Source organism: Crocuta crocuta, unplaced genomic scaffold (assembly GCF_008692635.1).
Source record: "Crocuta crocuta isolate KB4526 unplaced genomic scaffold, BGI_CrCroc_1.0 scaffold134, whole genome shotgun sequence".
Classification (NCBI taxonomy): Eukaryota; Metazoa; Chordata; class Mammalia; order Carnivora; family Hyaenidae; genus Crocuta; species Crocuta crocuta.
The window spans coordinates 5,030,294-5,049,580 of NW_027530183.1; the positions used below are offsets into that span (position 1 = coordinate 5,030,294).

At 37.0% G+C, this 19,287-nt stretch overlaps 1 protein-coding gene across 5 annotated transcripts in view; it reads left to right on the forward strand.

The window, feature by feature from the left end:
* The first annotated feature begins 1,521 nt into the window (after window positions 1-1,521).
* Window positions 1,522-19,287, forward strand: part of WDFY3 (WD repeat and FYVE domain containing 3) — a 229,970-nt gene continuing 212,204 nt past the window's right edge. For all 5 annotated transcript variants that reach the window (XM_077765173.1, XM_077765175.1, XM_077765174.1 and 2 more), the window contains exon 1: window positions 1,522-1,602. The gene's annotated coding sequence lies outside the window, so the exon portion shown is untranslated. The remainder of the gene's footprint in view (window positions 1,603-19,287) is intronic.

Here is a 19,287-nt window from a genome sequence, read left to right on the forward strand (position 1 = left end):
TCTGCCGTTTGTCAAGCCACTCAGGAACAACTTGTTGGATGAATAACTGAATGAATGATTTGGGAAAATAATTCAGGATTTTTCTTAGAAACTACCTAAGAGGGAGGTTTTGAAAAATACTTTTCCTTCCAGTTGTAGCTGGGTAAAATGGACAGCAAAATGAGGTTATTGTTGCAGAGACCTTTGAATGATAATGGACTGTATATTTGAAGGCAATATTTCTTTTTATAAGTAAAACTCTCTTTTAATTAATTTTGTTAAAGTAATCTCTGAGGTCAGGAGTCCCACACTCTACTTACTGAATCAACCAGGTGTTCTTTGAAGGCAGTATTTCAGATTATGTTTTAACTATTGTAATAATATGATCAGAGAGATTAACAAATATATGACAAAAACAAATAGTTGATCAGAACAACAGAATGTTGCTAAAAGAGGAAGCTTTTCTTAGGTATAATGTTTTAGAATTAGAAGGCCCATGGGAATTAGTCCAAATTCCTCAGTTTTCAAGAAAGACACTTTGGGACTAAAGAAATAATTGATCCAGATCGTAGAACTTGTTGAGAACAGAGTTAGGAAACACCAGAACCTAGATCTCATGATTCATATTCTAGTATTTTATTTTCATATTGAAATACTGAATGGTAAATAAAACATTTTTTTCAGACTTTTGTTTTTTAAAGTAATCTCTGAGATGAAGAGTCTCATGCTCTATAGACTGAGCCAGCCAGACACCCCAAATAAAACAAACATTTGAGGGGCGCCTGGGTGGCTTAGTTGGTTAAGTGTCCGATTTTCGCTTAGGTCATGATCTTGCGGTTCGTGGGTTCGAGCCCTGCGTCGGGCTCTGTGCTGACTGCCAGCTCAGAGCCTGGAGCCTGTTTCAGAGTCTGTGACTCCCTCTCTCTCTGACCCTCCCCTACTCACGCTGTCTCTCTCTCTCTCCTAGAAATAAATAAAACATTAAAAAAATTTAAAAAACAACAACAACAAACATTTGAATATCCTATATAAGGCATGCCAAGTAACTTGAGCTTGGGAAGCACTGTTTTTTGATTTTAATTTAGGACAGACTACATTTAGCTTCAGATACTTGACAAATATACCTAGAGAACTAACATGCATATTTTGCTTTTTTGGCTCATAAAAGCAAAAAATAATGTGATCTGTGATGTACAAATGAACACTGGACTGGAAATGGGGAAGAGTTAGGTTCTGAACCTGGCCCTGCCGCTAAGTAACTGTGTTGTCATTGATTCTTTGCATAACTTTTCCTGGTCTTAGTAGATGGTTTATAGAGACCAGATTTAAATGACTATGTTCATTGTGGATTTTAGATAGCAGATTTTATCTGTCTTAAATAAATCATTGTCATGTGTTCCACTGTTAAATCATTGGCCATAAATAAGGAGATGAAGGGGGAATCAGTAGAAAATGAATGACTCGTTATGCCAAAACATATTCTGAAAATAAATTGTTGTTTTGTTTTGTTTTGTTTTCTTACATCACAGGTATAATACTTCCCCACATCTGCTTCAGGAAGAAAGTGCCTGCCATTCCTATTGTTTCTACGCAGGTTCATGCCAGCCCAGAACGGAGAATCAGGTCAGTTTCAGGATCTTTATATCTGTCGAACAAGGAGCTAAGAGCAAGAATCATGATAGTCTTTCTTGCATCATTGTATTGTGGCAAGCCCACTGAACTCTGCCTCAGAAGAGCTGGGGTTCAAGCCTTCTTTCCCACTGATGGCTGGGTATGCTTAGGGAAACCTGCTTTCCTGAGTGGCTTTTATTTTCTGCACCCCCCCCCCAAAAGGATATATTAGAATAAATTATCTTCAGTTTCAATATGGCTTTAAAGCATTATTACTTTTTTTGTAGGTACCTGCATAGAATAAAATCATGTTTTTAAAACGTCATTATCTTTTTTCCCCCTAAAAAATCTAGTTGTAAGTACAGGCTTTGGAACTCTTTAACCTATTGTATTGTTAGTTTCTTTGAGTGATTAGTTTAAATGATGAGCTACATTGTGAGGGACTTGAGTATTTTTGCTATCTGGTTGCCTTAGTTTTAGTATTTTACTTTGCTTTATTGTTACTGAAACTTTTTTTTTTTTTACGTGAGGTTAGTAGTTCTTCAGCTTTAAAGGGGGGTACCTTTTTGACCATATTAGTTCTCTATTGATTGCACTTGACACAATTCAAATAGCTTAAACAGAAAGGGGAAGTTATCAGGCTTTTGGACATATCCCAGGAGACACCAGAAGATCTGAGGACATGGGAATGGAACTGGGCTGTACAAGAAGAACCCAGAACCCAAAGGTAGTCAGGTTTCCCTCATGCTGTCCGTGTGGTGCCTCTCCTATGCATCTGTCTCACTATTTTTGGAGAGCTGGATTTCTTCATGTTTCCACTCCTTGTCATGGGGGGCATGGTTTTCACCACTTCCCTATACTCTGTATATTATACTTCAGACTCTCAAAGAAATGCTAATGGATGTGTAAGTCCCCTATCCCAGCTTTCCCAGAACAGACTCTGATTCTTCAGTCAGGCGCCTCTGAGCAGGTTGTGCTTTGGGGCAGGGTCATTTTAAAAATTGGTAATGGCTGTCTCACCATTTTTGTTTCAAAGCCTGTGGTCTGAAAAAGATAAAAGGATTTGATTTATTCCTACTACAGTACACATGGCTAATAATAGAGGGTTACCAGCACACATGGCTAATAATAGAGGGTTACCCTTTCTAGGAGTATTTGTATTTTAGTTGGGATCAAACATTAAGCTGTATTTCCCAAACTGTGTAGAAGTGAAAACTTGAGTTCTAGTATATAAAAATGATAACATAGGTGAAAGAAAAACATTAGGGATTGAAAGGCAGTGTTTTAAGGTTCAGGGAGAGGAAGAAAATGAGTAACCCATGTTTGTATACTTAGAGGAAGGCAAATAGATAATCACATATATATATATTTTTTCTTTTTTTTAAGTTTATTTATTTTGAGAGAGAGAGAAAGTGCATGCCAGTGTACACGCTCAAGCAGGGGTGGGTCAGAGAGAGAGAGGGAGAGAGAAAATCCCAAGTCGGGGCTCGAACTCGCAAACTCTTGAGATCATGACCTGAACTGAAACCAAGAGCTGAAGTTGGAGGCTTAACCAACTGAGCTACCCAGGTGCCCCACACATATGTATTTCTAAGGTTGCAGTGTTACAAAATTTAATACAGTAAGTAGAAGGAAAGCTTTTATATTTAACTTTCTGAAAACAAGACTTGAAGGTAAGGGAAAGGACCATTAGTTTTAGTCCCAGCTCAACTATTAACTGATTTTGCTTAAATCACTTATTCTTTGTGCACCTCAGTTTACACGCACTTACCAGCTACGTGACCTAAACTTCAAGATATCAATCTTCTTCATCTTAAAAATGGAATTGATGATAGTGATACCTCACAGGGTTTTTGTGCAGAAAACCTTAATACTTACTGTAAAGTGTTCAAAAAAGCTCTTGGCACATCAGCATCACTTTTTGAAATGAGTGGATTAAATTATAGGATTGCTGGAGTTCCAGCTAACTTAAAATCTGTGGCCTAAGATATTTCTGATACCACAAATGTCATTTTTTTTTTTTTCCAAAATTAAGACTTGGTAGCTTTGGCCGTCTACTTGAGCACTCCATTAAGGTTAATTTTGGGACTACTAATAAAAGTTTTTTTGAGGGGTGCCTGGGTGGCTCAGTCGGATAGGCAAGCCTCCGACTTCAGCTCAGTAATGATCTCATGGTTTATGGGTTCAAGCCTCGTGTCGGGCTCCGTGCTGACAGCTCAGAGCCTGGAGCCTGCTATCGATTTTGTGTCTCTCTGTCTCTCTGCCCCTTCTCTGCTCTCACTCTGTCTCTCAAAAATTAATAAAAATGTTTATTTGAATTAAGTATATGTATTAGTTCTCTCATACATGGCTACATGAACCATGAGATCATGACCTCAGCCAAAATCAAGAGTCAGACACTTGGGGGGAGGGGCAGGATGGCAGAGAGGTAAGGAGCTCCGTACTTGCACTCGCACCCATCCATCACACAGAAAAGATCGGAAGCCATTGGAAACCTTACAAAACCTGAGAAATTGGGAGAAAAAGGACGCAGAATCCACTGAGCAAGCCTTCTAACGGCTACCTCAAGACACAAGCCAGAGTACACAAGGTGGAGAGTCCCAAATATCANTATAGTGAGAGAGTTTAAAAAGCTCAAGGAATGGAACTCCATACAGTTTGAAAAATTCAGATATATATTTAACATGAAACTTTAATTACCGATTTTCATTTTTTTTATAATTAGAAAAAAATGCAAGATGAAAATTAAAATAGCTTTACACATTAGACCATTGGGACTTAATTCCGTTATCCTTTATTTCAAGAAATATCTAAAGTTTGGGACTTAGAAATCATTTTTATATAAATTTTTTAAGTTTGTTTATTTTGAAAAAGAGTGTATTCAGGCAAAAGTTGAAGAGGGGCGGAGGGAGAGGGAGAAAGATGATTTCGGCTGACTCTGCAGTGACAGAACAAATGTGGGACTCCATCTCACTAGCTATGAGATCATGACCTGAGCTGAAATCAAGAGTTGGATGTTTAACCACATGAGCCACCCAGGCACCGCAGAAATAGAAATAATTTCTTTTTTTTTTTTTTTGTAAATAGTAAGCAATTGTGTCATTTTATTTTATTTTATTTTTAATGTTTTGTATTTATTTCTAGGAGAGAGAGAGAGAGAGAGAGAGACAGCGTGAGCAGGGGAGGGTCAGAGAGAGAGGGAGTCACAGACCGAAACAGGCTCCAGGCTCTGAGCTGGCAGTCAGCATAGAGCCCGACGCGGGGCTCGAATCCAGGAACCGCGAGATCATGACCCAAGCGAAAGTCGGACGCTTAACCGACTAAGCCACCCAGGAGCCCCAAAATAGAAATAATTTCTATCACACTTTATATCCCCTTTTGGGTTACCTTTTTTCCCCTTAGACTTTTGGTTTATTGACTAGAGCTAGAGGTTTCTATGATTTCCATCTTTGAGTTGTTTTTGACCCCAAGTATCCTTTATTTGGCTCTTGTTTTGAGGACAAATTATGTATTGATGTTCATTGATAGTGTGGTTAAAAATATTGTATAAAGATTTAAAAGTAGATATGAGTGAGAACTGCAGTGTAGTACATGTTTTGGTTAAGGTACCAAATTTAGTCATATTTCCAGGTTTCAGTTATGATTTCATTGCTTACAGCTCTTTGTCCTAGTACAGGTTTCTTAATTTCTCTTCTTATTTCCCATCTATAAACTGAGTGCATTAATAGTATTTAATAAAAGTAATAAAAGGGTTAAACAAGATAATGCTTGCAAAGTCTTTAACACTGCACTGGCACATCGTAAGTAAAACCTAAATTTATGTTAGCTTCCATTCATCGTTTCAAGCAGTGGCCTTAAGTCATTTTTGCCTCTGAATTTTTGAAGATTAGAATATAAACAAAACAGCGTTCTGCTAATGATAATGTATAACCCTTCTTGTTTAGTTGATTACACAGCTCATTAGCATATTGGCTTTTTTTTGAAAGGCAGAATAGAGTTTGCATAAAAGGATATCAGTTTAGAGCCATTGCTTAAATTATTGGCTAAGAACGGGAAGGAGGGGTTGGAGAAATAAGTGTGCTGTTTTTGCTGTAGGTCTCAAGAGCTTTTTTGTAGTCACCAAGTACATATGTATGTGGTGTAATGTATCTGTAACAAGGATGTACAAGGATGTCAACTTTTCGTTTTCTTTTTAAACTTTTACCGCTAGCCGCCACCCCCCTGCCCCCTTTTTGTTCTGTTTTGACCTGGGGGAAAGGAGTGGGAGAAGGGCTGTCCATTCCCTTTACAGTCTTACAGAGGACATGTCATGTTGGTCATCTTACCTGTGGTAGGATTGTCCTGTGCCCCTGTTTTATGAAGATCTCTGCTAATAAGGCACCATTAGGTGTATTGATCTCGTTGTGAGTTGACTGTGGCCTCTTAGGAGCATCCTAAGAAAGCTAAACCCTAAAAAAGCTAAACTCCAGGGCACCTGGGTGGCTCAGTTGGTTAAGCATCCAACTTCAGCTCAGGTCATGATCTCACGGTTCATGAGTTCAAGCCCTGCGTCAGGCTGTCTGCTGTCAGTGCAAAGTGTGCTTTGGATCCTCTATTTCCCCCTCCCTCTGCCCCTCCTCCACCCACCCCACAAGCTAAACTCCTGTGTGTAGAAGGATCTATGCCTAAGTTGAGGGAAATGTGGAATTAAGAGGAAGTCTCCTGTTCACATACATTTTGCTCCTAATTTGGTGTCAGCTTTACATTGCCTGAGCACATTTTTCTGTGTGTTTTATTCAAATGAAAAAGAAGAAGGCCTCTGCTCTCCTTAGGAGTTTGTAATTTGGAAGTGTTATACAATAAATGATCTAGAAAAAGAAGAGGAAATGGGAGGAAATCTGAAGTACAATCTCTCAAGCTGTTTTATTATTTTCTTTGTGTGTGGTGGGGGAGGAACCTCAAAAAGCCTAGCCTAGAATTATCTTTGGAAAGTAAAGATCCAGTATTTTTTTGATGGAATGAGGATAGTTGTGAATATGTCTATATGCTGAAGTAGAATGTGAGTTAAAGAAGGATTCTAAAACATATAGGGAAGAAAGGACACATTCATTTTTTTTTCTTTTAAGTTATTTTGGATTTTTAAAATAAAAATTTGGGTACTTGGTTCTTTTTTACCCCTCTAGAGAGCTGAAATAATTTATAATGGTCTGTCTTCTCTCCCTTCCATTTTAACTCCTTCCCTTCTTAGTATCTGTCCCCATAATTTTTGACCTTTCAGTTTGGATCTTTTGTATTTGGTCTTACTGCATGTTTTGTAGGAAGCAAATCACATTGTCATGTGCTCATGATGCAAGACTTGTTTTCGTCCTTACAGTATCTCTAGCTCTTTCTTAACTATGTAATTGCCTAGTCCAAAAAAAATGTTTCAAAAAGCCCCATAGGGATGAATTTTTGAAGTTATCTCAGAACCAGTCATGGTTCAAAACTGAAACATTTGGGGATCAGAGGGTAAGATTTGGTTCATTTTTAAAAATCTCTTAAAGTAAAAAAAAAATTCTTCTTAAATATTTTTACCTTCTTCCAACATCAGTAGATTATCCTGATGCTTTGCTGTATCTAAGTGGTTATTCAGGAGTAAGGACTTCCCTTTAAGGTCAGAAGTTATTGAAGGAGAAAGCTTTTACCAAATCTTAGGAGAAGGCAAGCTGTTCCCCATGAAAAAAGACCTCTTAGTTTACTGATGCAGAGGCTGTGATAAATATTAAGTTTTTTTTATGTGTAAATATTAAGTTTTTTTTTATGTGGCCATAGCTTTATCTGCCTGTTATTTGTATTTTTAAAATATATGTTGTATACCTATAATATATCTATAACATCTATATTATTTTTATTTTTATTTGTTTTGAGAAAGAAGCATGCACAAACACAAGTGGGGGGAGGACAGAAGAAGCGGGAGAGAGAATCTCGAGCAGGTTCCACACCCAGCACTGAGCGGGGCTCCATCTCACGATTGTGAGATTATGACCTGAGCTGAAATCAGGAGTCAGATGCTTAAATGATTGAGCCACCCAGGCACCCTATCTCCCATGGTTGTCTGATCAGTTTTGTGTTTGTTTTTCATTTCCTATGCCTGCTAAGGAATTCCTGTTCAAGGAATTCACTTTTATAATATCATGGGTAGATGAAATCTACCCCTCGCATTGACTAATAGTTAATGATAATAGATAATAATATTAATAGCAATGTACATTTACTATTTTCTAGATTTTTCATATATACATCATTTATTCTTCACCACAGTCCTGTGAGATTAATTCTATTATTATACTAATTTTTATGCTGTTAGAAACAGGCATGAGAAGTACTTCCCACAGTCACAGGACTAGGTAATGGCAGAGCCATGATTCAAACCTAGGACTCTGTCTCCAGGGCTCAGGACCTGCTCTGCTGTCCTGCTTCTCTTATACATGAGGAATGACATCACTTGTTTCTTTTCTGTAAAAGAATGTGAAACATTCTTCCTATATCTGAATTTATATTTGAAGACAATAGCCTTTGAATGTTCATTATATTAAACATGAGCTTCAAGTATTTAATTATATTGCTGAGAAAGTAAGAAAATATATACCAGTAAAAAATGTTTGGAGTAGAATGATTTATTCTGTCTTCTCAGGTGACCCTGTGTAAGATTAGTATTCTATTTTCAGGAAGCATCTATTGATTTGTGAGTAATTGAAATCTCAGGCTTTGCTATATCCCAGTCATATTCTTGAAATTTACTTTGCTATTTTAATTCATTTCCTATGGAAGTTCTGTACCCACATAGATGTCCATAACCTTATTTTGTTTTGTTTTGTAGTTTTTAGAAAGCAATTTTGAGAATAATTACCCTGGTACCAAGTACTATACAACTCAAGCACAAGAAGGACAGAACTGAATATTTTTGTTGCTTGTTCCCCATTTCTTTTTCTGGAGTTGCTTGTATTCTTGTTTTGTTTCTCTCTGCCAAATGAGAGAAAACCAGGGTTTTCTTTGCTTTTTAAAAAAAAAATTTTTTTTAATGTTTATTCATTTTTTTGAGAGACAAAGAGAGACAGAGCAGGAGCAGGGGAGAGGCAGAGAGAGAGAGGGGGACATAAAATCCGAAGCAGGCTCCAGGCTGTGGGCTAATAGCTTGAACCCATAAACTGTGAGATCATGACCTGAACCGAAGTCAGTTGCTTAACTAACTGAGCCACCCAGGCACCCCATTCTTTACTTTCCTAATTAGCACTCAGTGGTCAGTTGTGGGTGTTAGGTTCAGCTAGCTGTTGGCCCCCAATAGCTAATTATCTTGGTTATCACATTCTAAACTCTAACTTGTTAAGAAAGAAAATCCATGAGAAAATTTTTGAGATTTGAAGTTTTAATATGTTTTAAGTTTATTGATTTGAATTAGCTCTTTGTTTTTTCTGATCTTTATGGGCATTGGGATTTTGTGGCAGTCTTATTTTCCATAGCTCATAGTTTATGAATCTGGATTGGGGATATAGTTGAAGTCTAAGGTGGTTTTGTTTTTTGAGAGAGCACAAGTAGGAGAGAGGCAGAGGGGGAGAGAGGAAAAGAGAGGGAGAGAGAATAAATCTCAATTCTCAAGCATGCTCCATATCCAGCACAGAGCCCAACAGGGCTCAGTCTCACAACTGTGAGACCATAACCTGAGCCAAAATAGAAAATTGGATGCTTAACTAAGCCACTTATGTGCCCCTGGTCTAATTTAATGGTGGAAAACGGTCTGTAAATTCAATAAATAAAATATTTTAGTCCTATCTTACATGGTAACTGTAGTTTGAAGAATCATATGTCCTAAAAATATTTTTTAAAGTTTTATTTAAGTAATCTCTACACCCAGTGTGGGACTCAAACTCACAACCGTGAGACCAAGAGTCACACACTCTTCCAACTGAGTCAGCCAGATGCCCCAGGTCCTAAAAGTATTTAAACAGTGCCCTCTGTGATGTGTATTCCAGTGAAAAATGTGGTGTAAGCCGTAATTTTTTGTTTTTTTAACTTTAGGTTCACTGCACTTCCTTTATGCATGATTTGCCAAAGAGCAGAGTCTCTGATAGTGGTAGAATCTTTTCAGAATAAAGAGCTATCTATCACAGAATTAGCAGAAAGGAGAAGAACATCTGTGAGATTGTGTAAGTTACATACAAATAATTCACAATTATGAAAATTTCCTTTGTTCCATGACCTTTTGTTTACCTTGATACAAGATGTTCTTTTTTTAATTAATTAATTTATTTTTTACAAATAGTTTATTGTCAAGTTGGTTTCCATATAACACCCAGTGCTCATCCCCACAAGTGCCCTCCTCCATGCCCATCTCCCCCCCCCCACATCCATCAGTCCTCAGTTTGTTTCTCAGCATTCAAGAGTCTCTCATGGTTTGCCTCTCCCTCTCCCCCACCATTTCCCCCCTTATTCTCCCCCATGCTCCTCAGTTAAGTTCCTCCTAATCCTCCTATACGTGCAAACATATGGTATCTGTCCTCCTCTGCCTGACTTATTTCGCTCAGCATAACACCCTCAAGGTCCATCCATGTTGCTACACATGGCCAGATTTCATGGTTTTTCATTGCCATGTAGTATTCTATGGTATAGATAAACCACATCTTGATCCATTCATCCGCTGATGGACACTTAGGCTCTTTCCATGTTTTGGCTATTGTGGAGAGTGCTGCTATGAACATTGGGGTACATGTGCTCCTGTGCATCAGCATTTCTGTATCCCTTGGGTAAATTCCTAGCAGTGCTAGTGCTGGGTCATAGGGGAGTTCTATTGTTAATTTCCTGAGGAACCTCCACACTGTTTTCCAGAGGGGCTGTACCAGTTTACATTCCCACCAACAGTGTAGGAGGGTGCCCGTTTCTCCACATCCTCGCCAGCGTCTCGCGTTCTTTGATTTGCTCATTTTAGCCACTCTGACTGGTGTGAGGTGGTATCTCAGTGTCGTTTTGATTGATACAAGATGTTCTGGTGGACACTATAAACTACATGGTTTAAGTGAAGAGTTGTGCAGTACAATCACAGATTTTCACCTTTGGTAACATGGAAAAAAGTTTAAAGTACTGGTGCTCTAGAATACATTTGTTTATATGGGAAAACGAAAAGGTCATAGTTTTTGTGTATCTTTACAATCTGGCTAGAGAGGTTACCCATTCTAATATTTATCAGTTAGCATTTTGTGGACCAATGGGAAATTTCTTTTTTTTTTAATGTTTTTATTTATTTTTGAGAGAGAGAGAGACATTGCATGAGTGGGGGTGGAACAGAGAGAGAGGGTGGGAGACAAGAATCTGAAGCAGGCTCCAGGCTCTGAGCTGTCAGCACAGAGCCCGACGTGGGGCTCAAATTGTGAGATCATGACCTGAGCTGAAGTCAGATGCTTAACTGACTGAGCCACTCAGGCACCCCAGGAAATTTATTTCCGCTCTTACAAAAATAAAAGAAATCTAGAAACACGTGGAGATTGCTCAGTGGTTTTATCCCTCTCCTTTTAGACCAGAGTTTGCATTTTGAAAATTTTAAACATACAGAAAAGTTTAATGAAAAATACAGTGTACATCCAAGATATTTCCAACCTTGACTCAATAATTGCCAGTGTTTTGCCACATACATTGTCGGTGTGTTTACATACATTTCAGGGTGGAGGGGTGGCATTGGTGAACCATTTGAAAGTAATTTCAGTGATCATAATACTTCACTTGTAAATACTTCAGCATGTGCCTCCTAGAAGTAAGGAATTCCTCTACATGACCATTATATTCTTATCATGGGTAACAAAATAACAATAATTTAGTACTGTCATGTTAAATCTAGTCCATATCCAAATTCTCCAGTTATCCCCAAGATTTCTTTTATAGCTTTTTTCAAACAACAATCTAGTTAAGGTCCACGTATTACCCTTGCTTATCGCTCTATTCTTTAAAAATCTGGATTACTTTCTCCTCTCTCTCTCTCTCTCTCTCTCTGTTTCTGTCTTTTTCTCTCTTTTAATGATAGTGACCTTTTGAAGAGAGTCCAATCCACATTCTGCATTTATTCCTTTCTGGTGGCTGTCTAGTGAAGTTGAAAAATAATTCCTGTCATAGAGCAGGAAGCCACATGAGATATGTATGACAAAATTTATAGGGGAATTGAAGAGTGACTGGAAGTAGTTATTTGAGGGTAACAAATGAGAATAAGGAAGGTTCTTTCAGGTTAATGGAGCAGAAGTTGGGAAAAGAACAAGAAAAGAAAGAGAATAAAGGGAATGCATGTAACACTGAGGAAGAGTAGCAGGCGATTTACTTGATAAAGAGAGGAGAGGGTTGGGGAATCATAGTACCCATTACCTAGAGGTTTAGATGCTCATTGTGTATTGGCTGAGTGGTTGAATGAATGAAGAACTCTGAATTTTCTGCACTGACTGTAGGGAGGCACAGTGACCACAGGTCCGCTTAGCTGCTATTGAAAAAACAAAGGAGGTTGTGTGCATTAGACCTTTCGTATGTTATGAGGTTTCTCTGGAAGTAAAGGAGCATATTAATATATTGTACTGCTTCTTGCAAATTTCCAGGGGGAAAATTTGGAGTCATGATTTTTATACCTTTGCTATTGAAATAATTGTATAGATACTATAAATGAGAAAGAGTTTCAGTTTTATAACTTTTGTATGCCATATACGTGTATAAAATATGAATGCAGTTTTATATAATATGTAGTTACATGTTGATGCCTTGAACTGAAAAATTAAAGAATGTACAAAATGAAAGTGGCAGAAACGTGATTCTGTGTTTGCTTATAAATATTTTCAGTACTCATAGGATATACTTTGATTAATAATACTGCTCTCAAGTAATGTCTGTTAAAATGTCAGATGTTCACAAAGAATAGATAACTGTGGTTATGTTCAGTTTCCTTTCCAACTAGGAAAAATTGAGAGAGGGCTAGTTAATTCTCAAAATGTTGACATTTTATTGTGAGAGAAATCTGTTTTACTGTGAAATCTTAGAGAATAGACTTTTTCACCCTTTTTCTTTCTTTCCATTACCTTCTCTAATTATTCTTCCCCTACTTTTAATTTCCCCTCCTTCTGTTTCTTACCTTTTTCTTTGATTCCTTACCTTTAATGACCTCTGTTTCCAGAGGTCCTATCCTGTGTTATTTGTCTAAGAGCACTAAAGATATGCTTCATAGCAGTTTCTTTACGATTGGGTCCAACAAGGCCCTGCAGTTTTTTCATGACTACGTTTACAATTTCATTATACTAGCTTTTAGGCCTCTGGGCAGTAATTTTTGCTTATTTGCTTCTCAGGGTCCAAAGTAATACATTTTATCAGTGTTGGGATTTTTAACTTGATCTAGTATGTTGTTTCTTACCCATATTCAGGACCAGTTGAGAACTACAGTGTGACATGATCAGATTTGATTTGGGTATGGGCACTCTAGCAGCGTGGAGAGTGGTTTAGAGTGAGGACTGATGGAAGGAGGGATCATTAGTAGACTGTAGCAGTAAATCAGATGAGAGATGCTAAATAACCTATTCATTATTAGAGAAAAAAGGACAAATCTAAAAGATACTGTCTTATGATATGCTTCCTTTGAGTGTGGGAGTTGAAGGAAAGGAAGGAAGTGAACTGAAACCATTTGGTGATCTAGGTTAACTGCCAAGTTTCTACCTGGATGACTGGTTAATTCTGTTCCTGTTCAGCTGTGTAGAAATTATAGAAGAAAAAATATAAATTAGGGAGAAAAATAATGTGTTACGTTTTTGAACGTAATTTTAAGAACTCAAACTTGCAGAAAAGTTGCCAAAATAACAAAAAGACCAAAATAATAATATGAAGACCATCCATGTGCCCTCTGTTCAGATTTACCTGTTAACCTTTTGTCCCAAATTCTTTGTTATTCACTTCGTGAATGAATGTTTCTGTGTATATATGTATAAACATACAGTCATGTATGTATTCTCATTGAGTCATTTTGGAAGTTGCATTGAGCATATCATAACCCTTTAGTCCTAAATACCCCAGTGTGGGTTTCCCAAGGATAAAGATAATCTTGTATAGAGCAGTCTTAAAAACTCGAGTAGTAACATCACTGTATTACTTTTATCTAATCTACCATTTTTCCAATTTTTTCAGTTGATTAAATTAATGTGTTTTGTAATAAGCAGACTTCTTCCCCTCCCATACAGAATTTAGTCTGTGATCCCATATTACATTTAGATGTCCTGTCTTGAGTATCTCTTAATCTGTAATAGGTCTTCAACTTTTCTTTATTACATTGGCATTTCCCCCCCCCCTTTTTTTTTCTTTTTAACAGTGTGTGCCTTATCTTCAGATTATCTGATGTTTCCTTTCAATAAGATTCAGGTTATGCATTCCTGATGAAATACTACATAAGGGATGTGTCTTTCTTAGCATATCATATGGAGGTTTATACAGTGTCCATCTGCTCCTCATTTTGATACACATTTTGACCACCTGCTTCATTGTCTAATTTCTTCACTATATAGTTACTATACTCTCTTACAGTTAATAAGCAGTCTGTGAGGAGATACTTTAAGACAATTAAAATATCCTATTCTTCATCAAAATTGTATCCCCTTTGCGTAGGGTCTGAAATAACTTGCTTCAACCACTTGTTAATGGGTGTGGTGGTTACATGATGATTATTTCCAACTCCAGTACTTCTCTACTTTTACCAGTGATTACTCAGCATTCTATTTAAATAAGAGCCCTTTTTATAACATATGTATATTGTTTTAATTATTGAACTTCTGGATTCCTGTTTGTTTCCCAGTGATTAAAAGTTCATTATTGTTCTTAAATATTTTGGTTCTCAAATTGTCCCAGATCTCACCAGTAGCATCCTCTTTCTCCATGCTGGCTCCTGTATCCTTTTACATTTTTTATTTTTCAAGTACTTCATTATTTTCATCATTAGTGAGACTCCTCTTGTATCTTCTCTGCCCCTAGAATGAGTCATTTCTCCTAGGAGCCCTGGTCCCTTTGAGTGGGGGTTGGGAAATTATAGTAAGAGTCATGTATATTGCTGCTGGATATCTTTGCTTCTGGGCCCTTTATTAGGGGACAAAGCTAGAAAATATATGTATCTTTATATGTATAAACATATGTGTATACACATTTGCATGCATGTGCTCATGTAACATGGATATGTTTGGACATGGGTATATATTTTAGAAGTATTAATTCACACGGATTACTATTTTTCCTTTCTCTATAGTGAGAACACATCCGCTTAATAATATCAGCATTTTTACTCATTTGCCCTAAATGAGTATCATCTAAAATAATTTCAGAATTGCTTCACCTATACCACCATAAACACAACCCCCAGGAGCACCTACGTGGCTCAGTCAGTTAAGCATCCGACTTGGCTCAGGTCATGATCTCACGGTTCATGAGTTCGATCCCCACATGGGATCTGTGCAACCGTTCAGAGCCTGGAGCCTGCTTCAGATTCTGTGTCTGCCTCTCTGCCCCTCCCCTGCCCATGCTCTGTCTCTCTCTCAAAAATAAACAAACATTAAAAAAAAAAAAAACAACAGCAGCCCCAAAACAACATTCTGCTCTTGTATATAACTAACTTCATTGGTTTCTTGTTTATCCTTTTTTTTTTTTGTAACAATAAGCAGATACATGTATTTTTTATTTCCTTTTTTTTCTAACCCAAGCATGCATGCTGTCTGTTTAACTACTTTGGCACTTAGCTGTTTTCACAGGAAAATGTATCCCCTTAAAATCATTCTGCATCAGTTCACAGAGAGCCTCCTCATTCTTCTGCATGCATGTATGCAAGTGTGCATGCCCTGTCTTCTGTGTTTGGCTGTCCAGTAGTTTTGCACTTTTAGAGTTCGGCCACGAATAACCTTGTGCATGCCTTTTTCACTCTTGGAGGTGGATCTTCAGGGTGAATACTGGAGTGGGATCTCTCGCTCAGTGGGTAAATGGACACGTGGTTTCGCTACGTGTTACCGGCCCTTCCACTGCACTTGTACTGCTTTGCGTTCCCACCAGCTGTATATGAGACCGCCTACTTTTCCACAGCTTTACAAAGTGAACGTATTGTAAAAGCTTCTAATTTCTGTCAGTCTGAAGGGTGAAGAAATAGTATCTTAATGTCTTAACGAAGTTTTAATGTGCATATTTCTTGTGTGTTAAGTTTGTATCTTTCAGATATATAAAACTCCTATATATAGGTATAGATATCTATACATGTCTTTTTTCCATTTTTCTCCAGGATTTTTGGCCTTTTTTTGCCTAAAGTTCTTAAAGTCTTTGTATATTAGGAACATTCTTTATTTGTAGTACATAATATATATTTGCAGGTATTTTCTCCCAATGTTCTCATTTGCCTTTTAACTTTGCTTTTATGGTGCTTTTTGCCATTCAGGAATTTAAAAAAAAATTTAGTCAAATACATAATGACTTCTGTAGGCTGGCATTTTGAGTTATAGTTAGGAAACATAATGAATTTGAACATGAATTTGCTGTAGGTAACAGTGAAGGAATGAGGTGGTTGTCCATACCAGAAAAATAGGGATAATTCTCTGCACTCTATCACTAACCCACAATTTTCCATCTTAAAGCCTTAACCATAGTAGTCTATTTCATATGTAGAATATGCCAATTTAATTATTTTAACTTTTTATTACAGAAAATTTCAAACATCCATAAAACTAACACTTACATACCTATCATCTAGCTTCAGTAAGTATCAACTAAAGCTTCTATGCCAAATGATCTAGATTTCAGGGTTTTCACTTATTGCAAATTATCTTTGTAAGGAGGGAAGATTGGACTAGCCTAACGGGCTTTGGCCAACTGGCCCCCCAGGCACCCTGGCCTCTTTTCAATGATCTTGGCATCAGATCTGACCTCTTTCAGGCTTCTGTAACTTCACCAGCTCCACGTATCTGAAGTACATAGAAAAAGGTGAGAAAGATAATAGGTTAGAAAGTAATGTGGCATGCATCAGTGAAAATAACTCAAAAAAGTCTGGTTGATGAACACATTAAAAATTATCTCTCTTAGTTCAGGTCATAATAAACACTGTTTACTGTGTACATATAGTTATTGGAGGAGGAGCCGCAAGTATCTTTTATCAGTGAGCCTAAGGCAATTTATAGACGTTTCCTAGCCAACATCTGAACATAACATGGAAAACACTCAAAGATTCTAATTTGCTTAATGGAATTTTCCTTGTATTACAGTTATTTTAAACTGGAATTATATTGCCTTCACTTGATAGCCTCCATGGAAATTGTTTTATTAATTCAGTATATTAATTTTCAGTTTATCAGAGTCTATGATTGTTTGAAACAATGACTAGACATCACAAGGGCTGTGGGATTTCTCCTTTTCATTTTATAAGTCTGTATTCCCTTTGGAACAACATTCTCAATGCATGGAAACCCAGTTGAACTACGTTAGAATTTTAGAATGGCTTTTTTCCTTTAAATAGAAGCTGACCAGCCAGTTGCTGGTAACCATACACTGAGAATATCAGTATTCTTTTGAAAATACTCTGACAGGAAGGAAGACCAGTGAATTCTTAATGATTATTAATCTTTTGCGTAAGTATAGCCCACATTTGGTTTCCTTTTTTTTTTTTTTCCACTGAGAAAAGCAGTGGTAGTGATCATGGCAAGACAGAATATTTGCTGACAAGAAGTGGATAAAGAAGACGGGCCTAGTCACAGGGGAGTGTTGCTGCATTGGCCTGTATTCACTGGTTTTCCTCTGGCCATTTCTTGTGAACTTGTCTTAAACTAAACATTACCTTTTGCTTGTATTTTACATTTCTTGTCGTTTTTGTGTCTTTGTGTTTTGGATTAGTAATATTGTTTATCTCTAAAATTAGAACCTATCCACAAAAAAGCTGGTTTCCTAGGGGCACCTGGGTGGCTCAGTCGGTTAAGGGTCCAACTCTTGATTTCTGCTCAGGTCAAGATCTTAAGAGCTCTGTGTAGGGCTCTGTGCTCACAGCATGGAGCCTGCTTGGAATTCTGTCTCTCTGTCCCTCCCTGCTCTCGTGTACATGTGTGCACACGCTCTCCCTCTCTCTCTCAAATAAAAAACATTTTTTTAAAAAAGTTGGTTTTCTTACAGCTATCCTGCATGGTGATAAAACATTATCGTTTCATGATTAACATGTTACCTCTAAATATATGGTAAGGCTCTACTTTTCTATATTAGGAACATCAAATATAATTTCAGGGTTAAGTTTATTATGAAACAGAAGTTCTTTATTAGTTTTTGGAAAATAGCATTTCTGATTAGAAAACAGCATGTTAAGTGATTGGTTTGATGCCACTTGCTAAAAGCAGAAGATGCATTGTGCTATTTTGTGTGTATAGTTTGTGTGTGCAATTAAGATCTTTGCTCCTTTATTTTTTAAGACTTGTGGTAAAATACATATATATATAATGTAAAATATACCAGCTTAACTATATTAAATATTTAATATTTAATAAGTGTGTATAATTCAGTGGCATTATATACATTCCAGATGTCACATACCCATCATCACCATCTATTTGTGAAGCTGTTTCAGCATCCCAAGAGGAAATTCTGTACCCATTAGGTAATTCTTCCCCATACTCCTTTTCTCCTGGCCCCTGGTGACCTCTGTTCTACTTACTGTCTGTATGGATGCTAATATTCTAGATATTTCACATGAGTGTAATCATATTTGTTCTTCCTTTTATGTCTGACTAATTTAAGATGTTTTCAAGGTTCAGTCCATTTTGTAGCATGTTTCAGAACTTTGTTCCTTTTTATGGCTGAATGATATTCCATTGTTTGATGATAAAAGAATAATCTGTTGATTATTTCTACTTTTTGCTATTGTGAAAACCGCTATGAACATTGACTTACAAGTATCTGTTTAAGTCCTCGTTTTTAATTCTTTTGGGTATATTCCTAGGGGTGGAATTGCTGGATCATATGGTAACTCTAATAAACTTTGAAGAGCTGCCGCACTGTTTTCCCCAGTGGCTGCACCGTTTTACGTTCTTGCTAGCCATGTACAAGAATTCCAGTTTGTCTACATCCTTGCCAACACTTGTTTTTTTCCACAGCATCTTACTGTGTTTTTATTGTGCATTTTCTTGATGATTAATGATACTGAGTATCCTCTCATGTGTTTATTGACTGTCTGTATATCTTAGGGAATTGTTTGTTCAGGTTTTTGTGTGTTTTTTAAATGGGTTGTCTTTTTGATGCTGAGTTGTGGGAGCCTTTTCTTTATGTATCCTGGGTACTAAGCCCTGCTCTGAGATATGATTTGCAAATATTACTCCTTTCTGTGGGTTGTCTTTTCACTCTTGATGGTACCACTTTATCCAAAAAAGTTTTTAATTTTGATGAACTGTATTGGTCTAGTCTTTTCTTTTTATGCTGTGTGGTTTTGGTGTCATATTTAAGAAACTCTTGTTAAATCCAAGGCTCTTATTGGGTTTTTTTGTTTTTTGGTAAATGTATTTTATAGTTTTAGCTTTTAAATTAGATCTGTGATTCATTTTAGGTTTATTTTTGTGTGTGGTGTAAGGTAAGGGTCCAACTTTGGTTTTTTTTTGCATGTGGATATCCGGTTCTCCCAGCACCATTTTTTTTTTTTTTTTTTTTTTTTTTTTTTTTTTTGTTTTCTCTTTTCTTTTTTTG